Raw genomic sequence first — 19,725 nt, 5'->3', positions numbered from 1 at the left:
TCTCAGTTTTTGTTAGCATACACAGCCACCTGTAATAATATCGTTATTGATATTATCTGCTAACGAAAGATAACGGTTATTATTCACATAATTTTACTTTTTATTCCCAATATGTATATTTTTTCGTAATGTTTATGTGATATATAAATAATTTTTCATTCAAATGATGGTTTTTTTTTTACGAATTTTATCGCTGATATTTTTTAGTTGATTACTCCTTTTCCATAAATAATTTAAATTGAATTTATTTCATATTATTTTAAAACTTTTTTAGTAATGTTTTGGAAGACCATGTACAAATAGAGAAACAAATCTCATATTTGCCGTTCACATTTACCTTTAACTATTATAAAAAAAACTTGTATAGAATTGTCTATTAAGTGCCTATTTTACCCTAAATAAGCTCTTTATGCATGTTATAATGCGTCTTTATTTAAATATTGGATATCACATAAGTAAAGAGATGGCTCTATAACTAATAAATACAATCTCTGAAATGCAATTCCACAACTCCAACAGAGGCTTGAAAAGTTTTGTCACATCACTAAAACTATTTTGTAAAGAAATATATACATTCGGTAAAGTATAATTATTAAAATAGAGTTCATTTGTAAGAAGGTTCGGGTTTATAAAAGCATGTTTTACAAGATTACCATTATTTTGAATTGAACTTATAGAAGGTCCATATATGGCCTTTTTTGAAAAATGATTTGCTTGATAAAATTTCCAGCAATCATGTTCTTGATCATGAACAAATTTCAGCTGGGTACGAATTTTTGTATCGTCACTCATATTTTTTTATCCCGGGTCAATATGCATATTTACAAGTATTTACATGTTTGTAAATTACATGTTTTTGCATTTGTAAACTTACATAGTCTCTCATATGATGTAATAGTACATGAAAGTACATCTGATTGGTGTTTCCTGTCACATGACCAGATACAGTATTACGAAAATTATTATCTAAAATTAATTCTTATTTTCTATAAAAACAATTTTGTGTTTTGTTATCTTTATAGTATGATTAATCATTAGAAACTAGAATCCAACCGATTTATTCTTAGTAGTTATCCAATAGATATATTCAAAAGCCTGTTGATATTAAAGTAAAATCAAAATAAATTTTGCCCCAAAAATTTGAATGGTATAAATAAATTTAACTTTAAGAAAAATGGTTTGATAATATTATAAAAAAAATGGACAAACTAGACTTGAAGATTACAATTTGCGCTCATTAAATATATGCCTAGATAATAAATAATAGACATATTGGCCTAGTACTACAACCTTGGTAACTATAAAAATATTCATTTGACAAACATTAAGCAAGAAATGACATGTACTTTTACTCAGAACCAACCATCTTGTGAAAAAATCTACTACGAAATAAATTGTCGGCAAACATACAGACAAATACTTAAAATTTAAAAAACACCCGACAAATTTTTATGGTACGGAACCCTTAACTCGCACTTGAAACATATCTAAGAACACCTCCATTAAATTACTTTTTTTCTTAAAGCCATTTTCAAGCTGAGTCGATTTTGAAGATCATCAACAATTTTTTTATTTTTTTGGGTATGGAACTGTAAATTCGCACTTGAGAGCTAAGCACTATCCATTAAATTACCTTTCAAACGACTAACAAAATTAAAATCGGTTCAACCGTTTAGGCGCTACGATGCCACAGACAGACAGACAGACAAACACACACACATAGCGGTCAAACTTATAACACCCCTTTTTTTAGTTCGGGGCTTAAACACACACACACATGCATACGTTTTAAAAAATTGTTTTTGGGGAGAGTTCGGCATTGTTTTTGGGGAGAGTAATAAAAACTTCCTGTCAGGAAATAATGGAAAAAAGCATTAGATTTAAACTCAAAACGCCCACTTAATTTCTATTAACATTGAAACACAGAAATTTTTCTAACAGAAAATATGTTCGAATATACGTATATCGGTTTCTCATACAGTGACTACATAGTAAAATACTCTCTATATTACCATTAACGTCACAGGTATAGGATAATATTATTCTATCTTCTCAGAATTAATCCTAAAACAAGTTCACGTATTAGTCAAGTTAATTCGTTTCATCAATTTTTCCCATTTTACCATCAACACAATTCAAAGAATACATTAACTAAAATATTTAATAGCGAATTAAATTTATATTTAGTATTTAAACTGAGAAAGAATTATCGACGCAATGAATAATTTAAATACCTTGAATATGCTTGGTTTTCAATGATAACCAATATAGTTAGTAGCAGTCAGAATTTTTATAAAATCGATTTTTTAGCCCCAGAACCAAAAAAAGGGTGTTATTTATAAGTTTGACTGCTATGTGTGTGTATGTCTGTCTGTCTGTCTGTCTGTCCTTTTATCTGTGGTATCGTAGCGCTCAAACGGCTGAACCGATTTTGATATTTTGTTTCCTTTGAAAGATTATACAACGGAGAGTGTTCTTAGTTATTTTTCAAGTGCAAGTGTAGGGTTCTGTACCCGGAACAACTAAAAAATATGTGATGTTATTTAAAATCCGGTTCTGTTTGGAGAAAACTCAATGAAAACCTAGTGAAAAAGGTAATTTAATGGAGAGTGTTCTTAGATATTATGTTTCAAGCGAATTTGTCGGGGGTTTTTTTAATTTTGTGAATTTCACTTGCTTTTCATTTACTTTGCTGAATGAAAATAATATCTAGAAAATATGATCTGAAAATTTCAAGAGATCTTACAAATATGTTGTGGGAGATCAACAATAAGCGTCTGACTCTCTAACGCTCAAGAGCAGGTAGCTGGCCGCTATACATGACTCGAGCATAAATCCAGTATAAAACTTTAAACGTGTTTTTCTCAAAACTATGCTCTTAAGGACGGTGATAACTAGCATTAAAAAACTGCTCGTTGGATTGAATGAATGAAATTTGTACAATTATCTTCAAACATATTAATGTAGTGCTTGATCAAAGGATTTTATTCAAAACTTCGATTTTTATAAACAATTAATACTTTTTTATTTGATTATTTTGGGTGAACTGTTCAGAAGTTGTTATCTGCCGCAAATAAATGTTAGAACTGCTAAAAGATATATTAGTATATCAATTCTCTCGCATGTATTTTGAAATTATATGTACTGTTTTTTACATAAAATAACTTGAACTTTTTTTGCCCTTTTAAGAAATTTATTAAAATTCTTCCCCATTTTCGGACCTCACTCTGACACATAAAGAAATCAAGTTTTGCAAGTCTAAATTATATTCTGAAAACTAAGAGCTGACATTGTGATTGATATGATTGACTGAAATGGTTTTTGATTGATATAATTAAAAAATGATAAAACATTCTAAGCCCTTTTGTTCATTTTTCAAATTGTATATGTTTTTTTACAAAACTCATGGAGCTTTAGAATACTGCAAGGAAATTCTATACATAATATATTTATCTCCCTTTAAAGAAGAAAATATTTTGTGTTGATAAAAATCCTTTTTAAAGGCATCAATATATTGTTTTATGATAGGTGATACGATTCTTGTTGTACTGGATTCAAAATGAATGTCAGTTTTTCTACTTATACTTTGTTGAAACTCGAGCATGAACTACAATTAGACAATATTGTTGAAACGAAAATATCTCGTATAGCTTTATATCTACACATAATATACACTTTTGTAAATACTCTCACAGCTTTGTTTTCAGTCACATGTACTGTATGTTACGTCAGTTTAATAGAAAATTAAAATGAAGAATTCATATCAATTAACAGAGTCAATTATTAAAACACTCCATACTAAATAACATTTATCAGTGTCGGTTGAAATATTAAAAAATAATTTCATTTCATTTTGTCTCTAACCAAAGCTATGCATCCCTACTTAACAAATACAAGTATCCCGACTAAACACAAACTTAAAATATTAAAAAAATTTATCAGTTAATCAGAATTCTATCTTGAACACGATAATTTTTACATCAGAGAACTGCACTCAATAATGAGCTAATTTCAATTTTGGACATATTTTACAGCGATGGGAAAATAAGACGCTAAGAAAAATGATTTTTTAGTAAATCCCTATTCCGACCAACGGACTAAGTACTTGAAATTTGTGAATATTTGCTCCATGCCCGTCAAAAATATTGACGCAAAATTTTAAATATAGAACAATTTTGGGAAAGTTATACCTTCGCATGAAATGATTAAATGTAAACAGTTAATTTGAAATTTGTATTAACATTTTTGAATGCAAATTTTTAACCACCTGCTTCCGCTTTGTGCATTGGATTGAAACACGTATAAAATTATTGTATTCTTTAAACTTAAAAAGTGTACAAAAATTGAAAAATTGCTTTGTAAGAATTCCAATAAAAGCATTATATTTTTTTATTTTGACTGTCCATTTTCTTTAAAATGATTCATCGATTTTGCCTCGAAGAAAGTATGTAATTTAATTTCAAGTGGAAAAGAGGCAAAGGAAAATATTTTCAAAAGAAAATTGGAATAATGACATGATTATACTAGAAACACTTTCGTGCGTTTCAGTAGTTGCTACAAAAAAAAATTTCGAGTGAATTCGAGTGAAAATTATGAATATTATATTAAATGGCCAAGTAGATTATGGGTTCTAAAACAGAATTCAATTTATTTGTTTCTTCTCCACGTTATTCATTTGCGAATTTCGAGAAGAGAAGCGAGGAAACGCGTTAGCCAAATATCATTCTATCTTAAGGATATACTATTGTAATAGTTTTTGAAAGTGAACGAGCATTAACAAAGCAAAGGTGGTACTTCATCTTTCTACTTCTGCGTCTTCTGACATAATGAACTCCTATTTGACGCAAATAGACAAAAACCTTTAAACAAGAAACATTTTATCTGATTATTTTTTTCCCACTATAAATTTATATACCAAATTTTGTTCTTTTACGTCTATTTTGTACAGTCGTTTTAGGATCCTGAAGTATATAGTATTAAAAAATGCAGCTGCCAATGGCTGCAACAATTCGGAGACAGGAAATTTTAAGTTGGGAACATTTATAATTCATAGGAAAATAGTATACGATTTTTTAAATAACGGATATTATACTTGTGTAGGGAAAAATATTAAATTGAAATAATCAATTATTTCTCAGCAAATGAATCTAACCATTTGTTGTTTGTATCGTTAGATTATAGCTATTTAATGAAAAAAATTTTAACCTGCCTACGTGCGCAAAATTTTTTAATCCTCATCGTTGTACCATATGTAGAATTCCTAAGTAAGATTAAATCAAATTAATTTATGATTCAGGATAAACAAATTTTAGTTGAAGAATTCCAAATGAATATAAGATTTGAAAAATTAAATCAAAGTATAAGAACATTTGATTTATGACCGTATATTTTCAGATAAATAAATAAAATCCCATAAAGTAATGACGTTATATTGAAATTGGCCAACAATGAATATGTCACCTGCACTGGGTATATCTATGAAATAGTAAATAGAAAGCAATAATGAGCAAGTTGAACTCGAATTCGAATTTCATTCATTTATTTTCTATGACATCTTGTAGATATAGAGGTAACATTACTCTTACAATCAGCTTCCCATAGTTCGAACTACCTACTAATAGTAGTAGCTTACTCCATATCTCTGTTTAGTTGTTACCTCCGTCTCCCTTATATATATTATATATATATATGTGTGTTTAGTATCAACAACAATGCTTCACTGAATTCCCAATAGAAAACTTAATCTAAATTACCGTTATATAAACATTCTGTTGTATATTGTATATTCCTGTCAGGAACAGTATATGATACATAGTAATAGTATAAACTCACTAGTTCAAGTATACAAATGGATTACAGGAATTGTAAACATATTCTTATGGTACTAACATTGACTAATGTAACAAATTTTATACCCGTTTTTAAAAAGTACTTACTGAAACATTTATTCTTTGCACACTAATACAGTTATATGTCTGATAGTACGACGGCCAAATGAGGTAAGCTGTAAATTGATACTCCGAAGTTGCATGTAAAATGATACTTCCGATCTTTACGAATTTGATTGTCAAATAATTTAGTTATTAATAAAAAATTTTAAATATGCAGGTAGATAGTTGATATTTTAAATGTAAAATATTGATTCGCTCATTGTACTCATTTAACCCGTCAGCACTCGAGTTAATCGTTCGGTAATCTTTATTCGCATGCATCAAATATTTTGTACGTTAAATATTTTTTGACTTTGTAAATCATGACCTCTACAATGCATTATAATGTTTGAAAGTGAAAATATTATAGCAGAGAAATGATATAAATATTAAAATTGATCTTTACTAATTTCTTCAAATTTCTATCACCAGTTTTTTTTAATTTACTGAGTATTTCTGAAGGATTTTTTTAAAATGTAGATGACGAAAAAAATAAAATTTAAAAAATAACAGATACTTGAGCTTTAAATCGAGCTTGAGCAAAATACTCATAGTTAGGGGATTAGGGTTTCCAAAAATATAAAGTACTTACATAAAAGTGTTTTCATACAAAATCATTTTGGAAATTTTCCAAAACTTGCATTTTTTTATTTTAATAAGTAACATGTTTATTTTAATAAGTAACGTGGTCAATTACGAAATTGCACAGTCAAAAAAATGAATCGTTTTTAAGATAATAGGTATACAGATTTTCCACAATTTAGACAATCATGGAGCATGGACCAAACGTCTGTAAATAACCAAGTAGATTGAGGATTCAAAACCTGATTTTAATTCTTATCCATGTGACTCATTTGTGACTTTTGACAAGTGAAGCGAGGAAATCTGATTCTATTCTGTGATTCTTATTGTTATATTAATCTAATAACTTTTTTGAAAGTTCACTCACAAGAACAGTTTCAGCAGCAAAATTGGTATTACAACTTTCTACTTCTGTGCCTGAATTAATGCATTCTTATTTGACGCAAATAACTTGCATAAAAACCTTTAAACAAGAAACAATTTAATGAAATTGATGAAATGAAATTACAATAAAAACAAGTAAAAATAAACCATTGACTGAGTTAATTGTTCAAATACTATTTATAGACAGATGATGTTGGATACGCAATCATAAAATTTTTTACGTGATGTAAAGAACGAAAGATAGTCACTCTTAGATAGCCTCAGTCGTGTATATATAGTATGTGTGTGACTGTGGTGTCACAAACACGTAACTGATATTGACATATAATACAATGCACAGAAGTTATTTATTTTTTAAACCATTTTTTACGTTTAAATTTTGTTCTATCTCTAACGGTTTACAAGATGGGTCCTAAAGACGTAACACCAAATGGACCTATGTTGCTCATTTACGAACTCAATCTCTCTTTTTACATTCTTACCACGCTATAAAAATTTGAGCTTGATATCTCTTTTTGTTTTTGAGATATCGTGTTTACTGGCAGACAGACAGACAGACAGACGGACAGCCAGAAACGGGCTAATTAGGTGCTATTAGCATTAATGTCTTTGTATTCAGTCAAAAATTGAATTGCAAACATAATTATTTGAAATACTTATGAATACATAATTTCTGTTATAATTCTAATATTTATTGAGTTCACATTTGATGTTTGAAACAAGCAAAAGTATTCACCGCATTCTATGGTTATATCAAAGTACATGGTTACTATTATGGTTACATCAAAGTACATTCAGCAATTCAGGAAAAAGTCTGACCAGGTCACCGTACTATATAAGGTAATACCCCATATGTGTTTATAGTGTCACACTAATAGTCGTTATGAATCATTCTATCTTTATTGCAATGGATGAGGTATACAATATTTTGTTGTGTACCCAATACTGTATTGCTTTGCTGTTGCTGTTAGGAATGGTAGTACCTTTTAATATACTTTCCTTTTACGTCACATATATATAAAGTAGTTACTTACACCCATATCGATAGGAAAATATGTATTTAAAAGGAAAATACATTAGCTATATTTATCTTTATTCAATGGTTGACATACATATTAGAATATATAGGAATAAATAAATATCATTCAAAAATAAATAATGCAATAATTGAATTTGTTCTTAATATTTTTGCAGTTAATTGAAATATAACTACACTAAAGGGTTAAATTTATAAATCTCGTCTAATTGATTATTCAAATTAAGATGAGCATTTCTGTGGGATGTATTATGCATTTTGTGAAAAAATATCCCCTTCGGGGCCCACAGCTAAAATATTTAGCTAGCTTATATTATTATTAATTAGCTAGATTTGTTAATTTATTTTTAATTTTAAGAGGTTTAAGTAATGCTACTGAAGAGGATTGCCAAAGCAATCGAAACCGGTCTAGCTAATTAATAATAAATTTATAATCTAAATACATATTTTTATTGTGGGTCCTGAAGGGAATATATTTTCGTCTAATTGAGTTGTGGAAGGAAAAAAATATTATTTTTTATTTTTTCTTAACAATTTGAAACTTACATACAGTTTTGAAAAACTTTTTAAAAGAGCAAAAAAACGGCCGATGAACATAAGTTTGTAAAATATTGCGTGCAATTAAAAAGATTTCTAACGCACTTGAATGCAGATACGCTAACTAACGCTGGATGCACGTTGCTAAGGAAATCGCAGCTTGTTTGAAGAATTCAAATTACAGTATTTAATCATAAAATTAAATCAAATTAAAACTACTAGAACCACACTAAAGTAATTTGTAAGCTACTTCAATTTAATTATTAAAATATTATCTGGCGCGATGTTGGCAATGGGTAGTTATAATGGCAATGGGTAGTTAACTGTCTGGTAGTTATAATTTCCAAAATTTACGAGAGTGGCAAAATTGTTGCATTTTTTGCATACTGTGGCAATGAATTTCGTTTTATTCACAGAACAGTGTAAAAACAATCGTTGACGTACGAAAATCGGAAGATACAAAATATATGGATATACAATTAGCTAGCCAATCAAAAACTAACTTAAGTAGAAGTTGCTGAGTTTGATGTAGGACGTCATGTTCTGCCAATTTAGATCCTAAACGTTAAGAAATGGAGTAACACTTTTAATTAGAAAGTTGATCCTCATAAAAAAGCTAATAATTTATGTTAAAATCATTTTTTCGAAAAGCGTTAGCTTTTGGAGGAAATGCGACTTGAAAATGTCATTAATTGTTTTTAGTCGAAAGAAAATACACTTTAAGCGTGATTTCTTTTGATAAGCTGATGCTCCAAAAGCTGAAGATTTTCGAAAAAATGATTTGGATGAAAAATGTTAGTGTTTTTATGAGATTATTATGAGATGAATGAACTTTCTAATTTAAAGTTTTCTCTTATCTTATCTCTTACCGTTTAGAATCTAAAGTGGATATTAAAGAAACCCGAATAACTGGGTCAAATGTGATGTCAGAAAATGTAATGTCCCTCATCAAGCTTAGCAACTTTTGTTCATGTAATTTTTTGACAGGTTAACTACAAAACGAGCCATTTACCACTATAGATTAAGATGACTCACCCTGTATGTTTTGGGCTCTAGATTACGAAATCCTGGAGGACATACACAATTCGATTGACACTGAATTTCTATTAGTAGCTACCGGTCTAATTTAGTCTACTAGACGTAAAGTTGATCAACAAAGTTATTAATTTTAAGAAAATAGAAAATTAACAAACTAATTAGTCAATAGTTGAAGAGTATTGAAAAACATTTGTTGAAGAGCATTATTGAAACATCACTATCAGATTTAGTAAACATAAAAGCAGATTAAATTTCATTGTTCTTAAATTTTATCAGATAGGTAACTAACTGTACAAGTAGATACTAATTTAAACTACTTAACTTTATGATAGAAAATTCTTATTTTCATCATGAAAATAGTTACTCTTGAGATACCTACAATGTTATTCATTCAGCTGAAGTGTTATCTCCGTATTTGACCACTAGTGACCAATACCAAAAACGGGAGAAACGGTGGGTAAGGATGAAATTCTTAGTCTAATTCAAAAGAGTGTAGGTTGCTCAAAATAACTGAAAAAGTGAGTTCGATAAGCATATTCAAAACGATCAATTTATTTATTTTTATTTTTTTAACTATCCAAACATTATCCGCGCTTATAAATAATAATGGGGGTTTAACCTCCGTTTTTGCGACGCATGTCTAATCACAGATTCCACCCACATCATTATTTGTTAATCTTTATTTATTAAATTACAAACATATTTACAATTACATTTTTGATGTGGGTGGAGTCGGTTACTTCGTTCTTATCCAAGCGATGACAATGTGATCAATTCTGCACTCCCATTAATTATAAATTGTTCACACTGCCGCTGCCTGGATTCGAACCCGCAACCTAAGTCTAAATAGTCAAACGTTCTAAAACTAGCGCCTTAGACCGCTCGGCCATTTAGACTCTATGCAATCTATAGTGTCATGGAATTGGCCATCGTTTAATACGATATCCGCGCTTATAATGCGTAAAAAGTCCAGAATTCGGGGGTTTTTGAGGTCACTGATAGCGAATATAACGACAAAAAGGTCCAGAACGCACCTCGAGGTCAGTAGGCCCTGGTATTTATGTCTTTTTTAGAAATTACTACCTGATCTTTCGCGAGGTGTAAAATTTAGTCACCTTCATCTGGTTATCTCGGAAAACATTTTTTTATTTCATCAAGTTTGTTGATTTGTCAGAATTTCTCTTTGCTCTCAGTCTCAGAAAGGAAGGTTATGGAACAAATTTTATGCAACACCATTCTTTCAAGATTTTTCTTCAATTTAATACAAATTACTTTTGTCTTTTACATGGACGTATACATGAATCATTACTATCTTCACAATCATTAGTCAGAAGAACATTCCGGTTATTTTACGCATTTTTCGAAGATAATGATTGGATAACCCAAAAATGAAAAGAGATATCAAGCTGAAATTTGTATAGCATACTCAGGACGTAAAAAGTGAAGTCGAGTTCGTAAATGAGCAACATATTGCAATTGGGTCTTGGGTCCGTAGGACCCATCTTGTAAACCATTAGAGAGTTTAAATGTAAAAATGTTCCTCATAAAAAAATAAACAACATTTGTTTGAAACATTTTTTTGTAAACATCACTGTTTAACCACGAGGGCGCTAATTAGGTGCAAACTTTATAACTTAAACTATTTAAAATGTGGATATCTTTTTTATTTACGTGACGTCAAAAAACAAACGATTGCGTCATCAACACTGTCTATACATGGTTTTTCAACGGTTAACTCAGTCAATTGTTTGTTTTCACTTGTTTTTTATTTGCTTTTTATTGACCAAATGTGTTGAAAATAAGCCCTTGTCAAACACTTATTTTAAAATGTATCTATTAGTACAATAATTTATTGAATCAGAAAGTTGCTATAGATTAAAACGCTATTATCCACTACAGCTTGTTTATGCTTGTTTGTTAGACATATTGGTCGTTAAGATGTGTGTATAAATAAGTTTAGAATAAAAACAAGATGAGCAGAGATGCATTTTCAAAGAGAAATAATTTCACCCGTGAATGAGTATTTTCTCAAACAAACGTTACACTAGTTCTTGTGTAGCGTTCGTTTCATCGCGCGTCAGACATTAATATAGCTGATGAAAATACCATCATCATACGTAAAATGGTTTTGGTCGAATATAAACGTTGAACACAGATGGTTTAGACGTCAACCTGCTTTATTCTCGCTTGTCGGTGTATGTTTACGAATAAGTGTATGTATAACCATCTCACACTCAATACCATAACATACCATAATATATAACCCATAATACATAGGCAGTAGTGGAAATTGCGTTTAGATGTCAGACCATTATTTAATTTACTAAATTTGGAAAGCTATTATAAATTTTTCAATTAATTTTTGTTTAAAACACTATTTCGAAAACCCAACGAATTTGGCCTAAATCGGTAACAACTAATTTCCGACCCATAGTATGCCAAAAATAAATCCTTAAGATTTCATAATTCGTTTTGTTTGTACACATTTGACATTTATTTTTTCAGTTTTATAACGTTAAAATATTATAATCGTTTTTGTGGACAAAAAATTAAATTATTCTTAAACATGAATATTTTCTTGTTTCAAGTCATTGTAATAATTTACCTTAATATATTATCTTATCTTTTAAGTAGTCCTTATTTTCTTGAATTAAGTACGGCCATAAGTTGGTAGTCAAGATATATTTACGAGTTAATCTAGTCATTTTTTTACAGTGCATCAACCTTACAAGAAAATATCTGCCTAATAAATTGCTTTATCTTTGTTATAATCTTTTTGTAATAAAAAAATTTTTAACAAAAAAAAAACCGATTTCAAAAAGAACAATTCCAAAACAAATTAATATGCACTAAAAAGTAAAAAAACAATGTATTTACAATAATTGTTATTTTTGAAGTCGGTGTCAGCCAAGGAAACAACTGTGATAGAACAGTTTGCTACATTTACTTGGCTGACACAGCCTCCAAAAATAAAAATAATTGTAACTACATTATTTTTTTACTTTTTAGTGCTTATTATTTTGTTTTGGAATTGTTTTTCTTTTTGAAGTCGGTTTTTTTTTTGTTAAAAGGTTTTTATTTTGTGATTTTTAGTGAATCTGAAGTACATTAACTAATTTGTCACTAAAAAAAAGAATTATCTAAATCCCAAATTTTGTGCTAACGTCTATCAAAATTGACAATTATTACGCTCTATTTTTATTGCGTAGGTGTACTAATAAAATCGATTTCACATAAAGCTATAACTATCAATTTCAAATGGATATCACAATAATTTCAAGAGTTATTGTGTGATGAGCATTTGATGACTTATACATATCAACATACTACGAGTGCTTCATGCGTCCATTTTTTCAAAATTTTCGCATCGCGTATATTAAACTCAGGCCGAAATTGTCTATTGAGCGCTGCAAAAGACTCGTTTAGGGTTCTTAGATACTCATGATTTAACATATCATAAAACTTTAAATGTTATTTTCGGTATGAAAACATTAAATTACTTTCTACACTTTCTACCAGGAAGTTTATATATATATATATATATATATATATATATATATATATATATATATATATATATATATATATATATATATATATATACCTAAGTTATTACTAGCAATTTTAACAACTACCTCCCTTTTTAACCGTCACCTGCTTAAAGTTGGTGTTGGTTTTGGAATGACGACGTTTTGGCAATAAATGTCCGCAACAACTGATACCACTAAAACCAACTCACACACACTCTGTTGGGTACCAAAATATTATCATTTAATAAATTTATAAGTTTTTATTGCAGTTTTTATTCTATTATAGTTGTGTGGTTGTTATTCGGGTATTCGAAATTACCTTTTATTCAAGCTTAAAAAAGTAGTTGCTCTACCCCAGGCAGGAAATATCATGAGAGTTTCAAAATGCATTTCAATAGTAAAGTTAATATTGTTTTTTCGTTATGCATGATTCTGTAAACTTTTATTGTCCTTGGGTAGTATTAGACCATGAGTTCATGCTAAAGAAAAAATTATCCGATTGTCTATACCTGTCTTTTGAATAATTGATAAGATTGGTTTGAAAATAAAGAAACTTGATTAATTATTTATGGCTTATAAGCTATATGAAATCCACATAATTTGTAAAAAAGGAATTTCAACTTAATTTCTCCAATTTTTGAAAAGATATCTGAGAAAATTGAAACTATGAGGTTAATGCGGTATTCTTGAGATTTTGAGGTTATTTTGTTATGTTCAGTGTATGATAGCAGACAAGATTGATGCAGATATTCATAAGAGACAATTTTTTTTTCGCCTTAATTATATCAATAGAAGTACAGATATTCAAGAAAATGACACCAAATAAAGCAATTTAGAGATAAAACCTCGTGCAAAAAGTCGTTCGGATCGTTCCGGAATTGAAAAACTTCTAAAATTAAAAAAAGAAAAAAATAGAAACCTATTTTTTAAAAATTCGCCATTTTCCAAAATTTTACGAATTTATTATAAAAATTTGGTACTCCAGCCACACTTAGAACCGTGACTTTTCTTATTACGAATTAAGATAAATATCAATATTTTTTATCAATCTCCTTATTACTTGGTGAAATAAATTTTTTACTTACATGTTCAGCCAATAGAATTGGACATTATCTTAAAATTAAAACTTCGTCCACAAATTTCTAACATTTAGATATCATAGTATTTTTGCCATAAAGACAAATTATTTATTGCTAATTCTGTCACTATCATTATATTTTTTTTTATATATTTATTGAATTTTCATCATTACACCTTGCCTCTATACCTCTTTGTGTTTAACCTTGCACCCAGTGACTGAAACACTCTAGCTGTTTTATTTTCATCAATATTAATTTTAGAAAACAAAAGTTAAAAATAACAGTTTTAGGAAATTTGTGGATTTAAAAGAGTTATTAGCATTTTATTCTTTAAATAAATATTAGAAGAGATATCAGTCAAATAGTAAATAAGTAAATCGTTATAGTCGTATAAGTCATAAACAGTACCTAATACAGGAAAAAAATTTTGACCAGGAAATTTAATTATCTACAATAATATAAAGTTAAATATCATTTTTATTTTAAAGTACACTGCTACAGAGATATAGACCAAAAAGGTTTTCGTAAAATTTTTCGAGGCATTTGTCTTTTAAATTCAGTTCGTTATATTGAATTGTAATTTAATGCAATATGGACAAGAGTAATGAGTTTCTATATTACCTGTATTAATGGTTTAAAAATATTTTTTAATAAAGCTTTTCAATCTGGAAATTGATTTTTACCTTTTGTTTCGGGCAGTATATCAAAAAACTAATGTGATAAAATGAATAACAAGCATTTTGTATCTTTGTCCGACTATTAAAAGTCTTTGTGTCTAAATAGATAACGTTAAGTAAATAATCCAAATTTTTTGTAAAAATAGAGACTACGCGCTACCATTAACGTTGTTAAAGACTTCAGCGTGCCTGGTTGAAAGTTGGCACAGAAGTACTTCATGTTCGATTTTTACAAGTCAATAAAATTATTCTATTCATAACAAAGCATGCTCAAAAAGAAGATAAAAGTCGGAAAAAGAATACAGAAACACTTATTTATAGTTTATATCGAGTTTATTAATGGTGGAAACGAAGTTAAATTGTCGTTATAACGGTTCTCACTATATAATACATATTTTTTTGCGCTCCCACCCATATTTGTTTTACGCTATTATAGACAGACATTCGTTACTTTATTATAATTTCAGGAGCTTCATTTTCTTGATTCTACAATTTTTGTTAAAGTTATACACCTTCTGAAATTAAAATTCAAAATATAGAAACCTGTCTTACATATTATTTATTTCGATGACAGTGGTGCATACAAAAATCAAACAGACTTATTTTTGTTAAAAAACTGTAATCGTATCAATTTTTTCTTACTACTACCTAACATTCAGTATGATCTTATAATAAACTTTTTATTTTATTATTCAAAAGAGTCAAATGTTTCGTATGTGATTTTTTTAACGTTTTTTTTAGCACAATAAAAATACAATTTATCTTATATTGAGGAAAAGATTGCGCAATTCTTTGCAAGGCTTTTTCACTGTCATGTTGTTATCACAACACCAACAAAAAATAATAAAAGGTAATTTTATATTACCTTCAGTAGTAATATGGGTAAGTTATACATATAAGGTAATAAAAAATTTAGTAATAAATGAAATTTTATAGTTTTTACTAGAAATATAAATACAAGAAATCTTGTACTTTTTTTATCAAAAGTTTTCAACCTACCATAATAGAGAAATTTTCTAAAAATACAATTTTGTTTGTTTCAGGTCTTATTTCCTTGATATAAAAATATATTCTTAACTCAAGCAAGATAAGTACTCCCTATCCTGCGCTGTTTGCCGTGAGTTTTTCACCAAATCAAAGAAGTAAAATGAAGAAGTAAATTTTTTCCTCCTAGGGTGATAATAAGCTAAATATAATTGCAAATATCGTGGAATATTGTGCAGAAAGGGAGAACTAGCCTAAAGAATAGAGAGCACTAACCTTAGAAAAATAAGGTATAAAACTCGTTCTGACAACTCGTCTGTAACAAACTCCACACTCGAGTGATGAAACTCACGTTGTTTGTCCTTCTAGCCTCACCCTCGTGCACAAAACCCAATTGCATACTAAAGCAATAAGCCATTAATTTCTTCGTGTCATTTGACAAAGGCTTAAGACAGAGTAGTAGTTTTAAATGGCCTTTCACATTCTAAATTCGCTTTTAAAATTAAAAATCAATATTTTTCTTTATGATAAAAATAATTGAACAATATTATATAAATATAATTGAATGTATTGTATCTTCTAATAATAGAAAATAACTTTAGAGATGTAAATACCTTGAGCCATCGATAAATTTTTTGACCTGCAAACCCATATCAATTTGACGTATACGTTTTGATTTTCCTATAGAAGTTTTATGATCCATTTGACTTTTATTACTCGAATTTATTGAAAAGTATTTCATTAACACCTTTTAAATAAGTATTTTACAATCACTTATCCAAAAAAATGTGAATTAAAATCCAAACGTTGAGGCACGGATCATAGGATGGGTTCAGTATTTACTAGTGAACTGGTTCACAACTATTTTATAACTTACAGGTCAAAATTACTACGTCAGTAAAGCTGAACCTTATGCTATCTCTAGGGTAATAAGTTCCACATTTAAATTATATGCAATACTCATGAGCAATACTTGGGAGTGTCCAGAGACGAAGAGTAGAAAAAAACTTGTAAAATTGATAAAAATTATCAAAGTTCTAGAAGAGAACGAGTGAAATTACAAACAATTTTAAGGGTAATCCTAACGGGATAAGCCAACAATAGTCCAGCAGGGCAACTGTTCCATAGAATCCATAAACACTTAAATTTTTTAACTTTCTTTTATAGTTTAATGTTTAAATATTTATCTCCGTTTGCAAGGCAAAATTTTGAATAGCTTGGGATGTTGAAGCCTCGTAATGGAATAAAATCTGATGATTATAGGGTCTTGAATGAAATCTTACCGAAATAGAGATGGTTTAATTTCAATCACCTGGATGATTGTTAACATAAACCGGAAACTTCCTTTAGTGTGTTGAAAGTATTTTTTGTCGCATATAAAATATTACTCCATAGCAAATTCAAAAGATAAATTTGACAACTGAAAAAAAAAACAATTGACTGAGTTACCTGTTTAAATACCATGTATAGACTGTGTTGATGCCACAATAGTTTTTTTTACGTCATGTAAATAAAGAAAGATATCACTCTTAGATAGCCACACACATGTAGCTGATATTTCCATATAATTCAAATACTGAAAAATTTACACCTAATTTGCGCCCTCGCAGGTAAACAGTGATGTTTGCGAAAAAAAATGTTTGAAACAAAAGCTGTTTATTTTTATATAGTAACATAACAAGATGTTGCTCATTTGCGTACTCAACCTTAATTTTTACGCCCCAAGCACGATATAAAATTCACCTCGATATCTCTTTTCATTTTTGAGTTATCGTGTTGATAGACAGACGGACAGATTGCCAGACAACCGAAAACAGACTAATTAGATGATTTTATGAACACTTTTAACAAAATTTTGTTGGTAGCATCAATGTTTTCAAGCGTTACAAACTTGGGACTATACTTAATATACCTTGATATATTTTATATACATGGTATAAAAATTAAATGGAGTAAAGTTCAGTAATCACTTAAATTTACAGATTCATTTTTTTGTTATTTGTAGTGTACCTCTATGTATTATATAAGCAATGAAACAACGGTAGTCGTAGTAGTAGAGTAGTTTTATAAGCTGTGGTAGAGGTATATCTAAAGAATAAAGTAACAAAGTTAAAACAAAAGCAATTAACAAAGACAAAAGTAATTCAGGATGTTATTAAGTCTTATGTGACTGTAAAAAGGAAGAATATCGTAGTATTCAAAAGAAAGCTACTTACCTACGACTATTAAATATTAATATAGAAATAAAATAATTTCATAACACTTTTAAAAAATGTTTAATACGAGTTTTTGTTGTATATACGAGCTTGTACTCTCCAATGCTTCCATTGTTATACGCAAATTAAACTGGTTTTTCTCGAAACGATTTTTTTTTTATTAGTAGGCATATAAACGAATGTTTGATATTTAGGACGTATATTCTGTCCAAAATTTTTGGTAAACAAAGCTGTTTGATCACGATATAAATAAAATCTTCCAACAAATCTCCAAATTTCTTATTATTTTGTACAAAATTTTTGTTAGGAGCTATATAATAAACATTAGTATCTGTCTTTTTATATTTTACGGTGTACATTTTATCACAGCAAATAATACTTATTCAATATTCCAACCTTTTTATCAAAAAAAAAGTGGCCTGAGCTTAATGATTTTAGGATCAAATATTGACTTCTGTTTTACAATTTTAATAGTTTTCGATAGGAATGTGCAGGAAATATTCACCGAAACTAAAAGGAAATTTTGTTATCTTAATTGTATAAAAGTTTCAATATCAATTTGCATGTATATAGGTTCCGCTTGCAACAGTTAAAACGCGGAAACAATTTTCAAATATTAATAACAATAAGAACATTATTAAAATTATACTCTATAGATAGATAATATTCATGTAAAATTGCAAGAAGTACAATAGACAATGTCTGTCATGTTATAATATTGTTGCCTGTCGTCTTTTGCCATCATTGTCACATGAGATGTCATGTCTGTTAGTTGTAAGTGTGTGTGCCTGTGTGTGTGTGCCTTCTTAAAGTATCAAGACCATGCTATAAAGTGTATAGTTGTTATATAACCAATTTAAATTCAAATGAAAGAAGCGTTAAACTTTCACACGACTCACAAAGTGGTTCAACAAAAGTGGAAGTTTATTTTCCTCCATAGGACGATCGTCAATGTCAGCAATACTTTTAACTTTTAACCATGGGCACACCCAGCTTTTGAATTAACCGCCAGCAAAAACTATGGTAGAGGGTTAGTTGCCCCGAGATTTCCTTGACATCTTTGTTGACTAAACTCTGAAATTCGATGAGATATATACAGAAGTTATTGAAAACTAAGTCGAAAATAGATGAGTGAAATATACAGCCAAATTTGTTGAATTTCCTTCATTATAATTAACTATGTAACTATAACTATATTAACTATAATTATTTATTATTATTATTATTTGCTTTATTAATCGGAATTACAATGTTGAAAGTTTTAAAGCGATGAACAAAATTAGTCTCGGTCTTGCAATCTTGGTCTTGGCCTAGCAAACTTTTCAAGAACAAGGCCTAACTCAATATAGTATCACTTTAACAAGATCAATACCAAGACCCTATCTATATGAATTAAGATCAAGACTAAGACCCAACTTTGCAAGACCAAGACCTAACTCTGTAAGACCATGACTTATTTGCGCAAGACCAAGACTTGTAACAAGACTTTAACCAAACTTATATTTGAAAACAAGTGAAAACAAACAATTGACTGAGTTAATTGTTGAAATACCATGCATAGTCAGTGTTGATTTCTTTATCACATTACACATGCAAACATGTGACACATACATAACTGATAATCAAGTATAGTACATATAAAATATCCGCCTAATTGGCGCCCTCACGGGTAAACAGTGATGTTTACGAAAAAATATTTCAAACAAAAGTTGTTAAATTTTTGATAAGGAAT

Source organism: Chrysoperla carnea, chromosome 1 (assembly GCF_905475395.1).
Source record: "Chrysoperla carnea chromosome 1, inChrCarn1.1, whole genome shotgun sequence".
In the NCBI taxonomy this organism is placed as follows: Eukaryota; Metazoa; Arthropoda; class Insecta; order Neuroptera; family Chrysopidae; genus Chrysoperla; species Chrysoperla carnea.
This window is presented reverse-complemented; position numbering follows the sequence as displayed.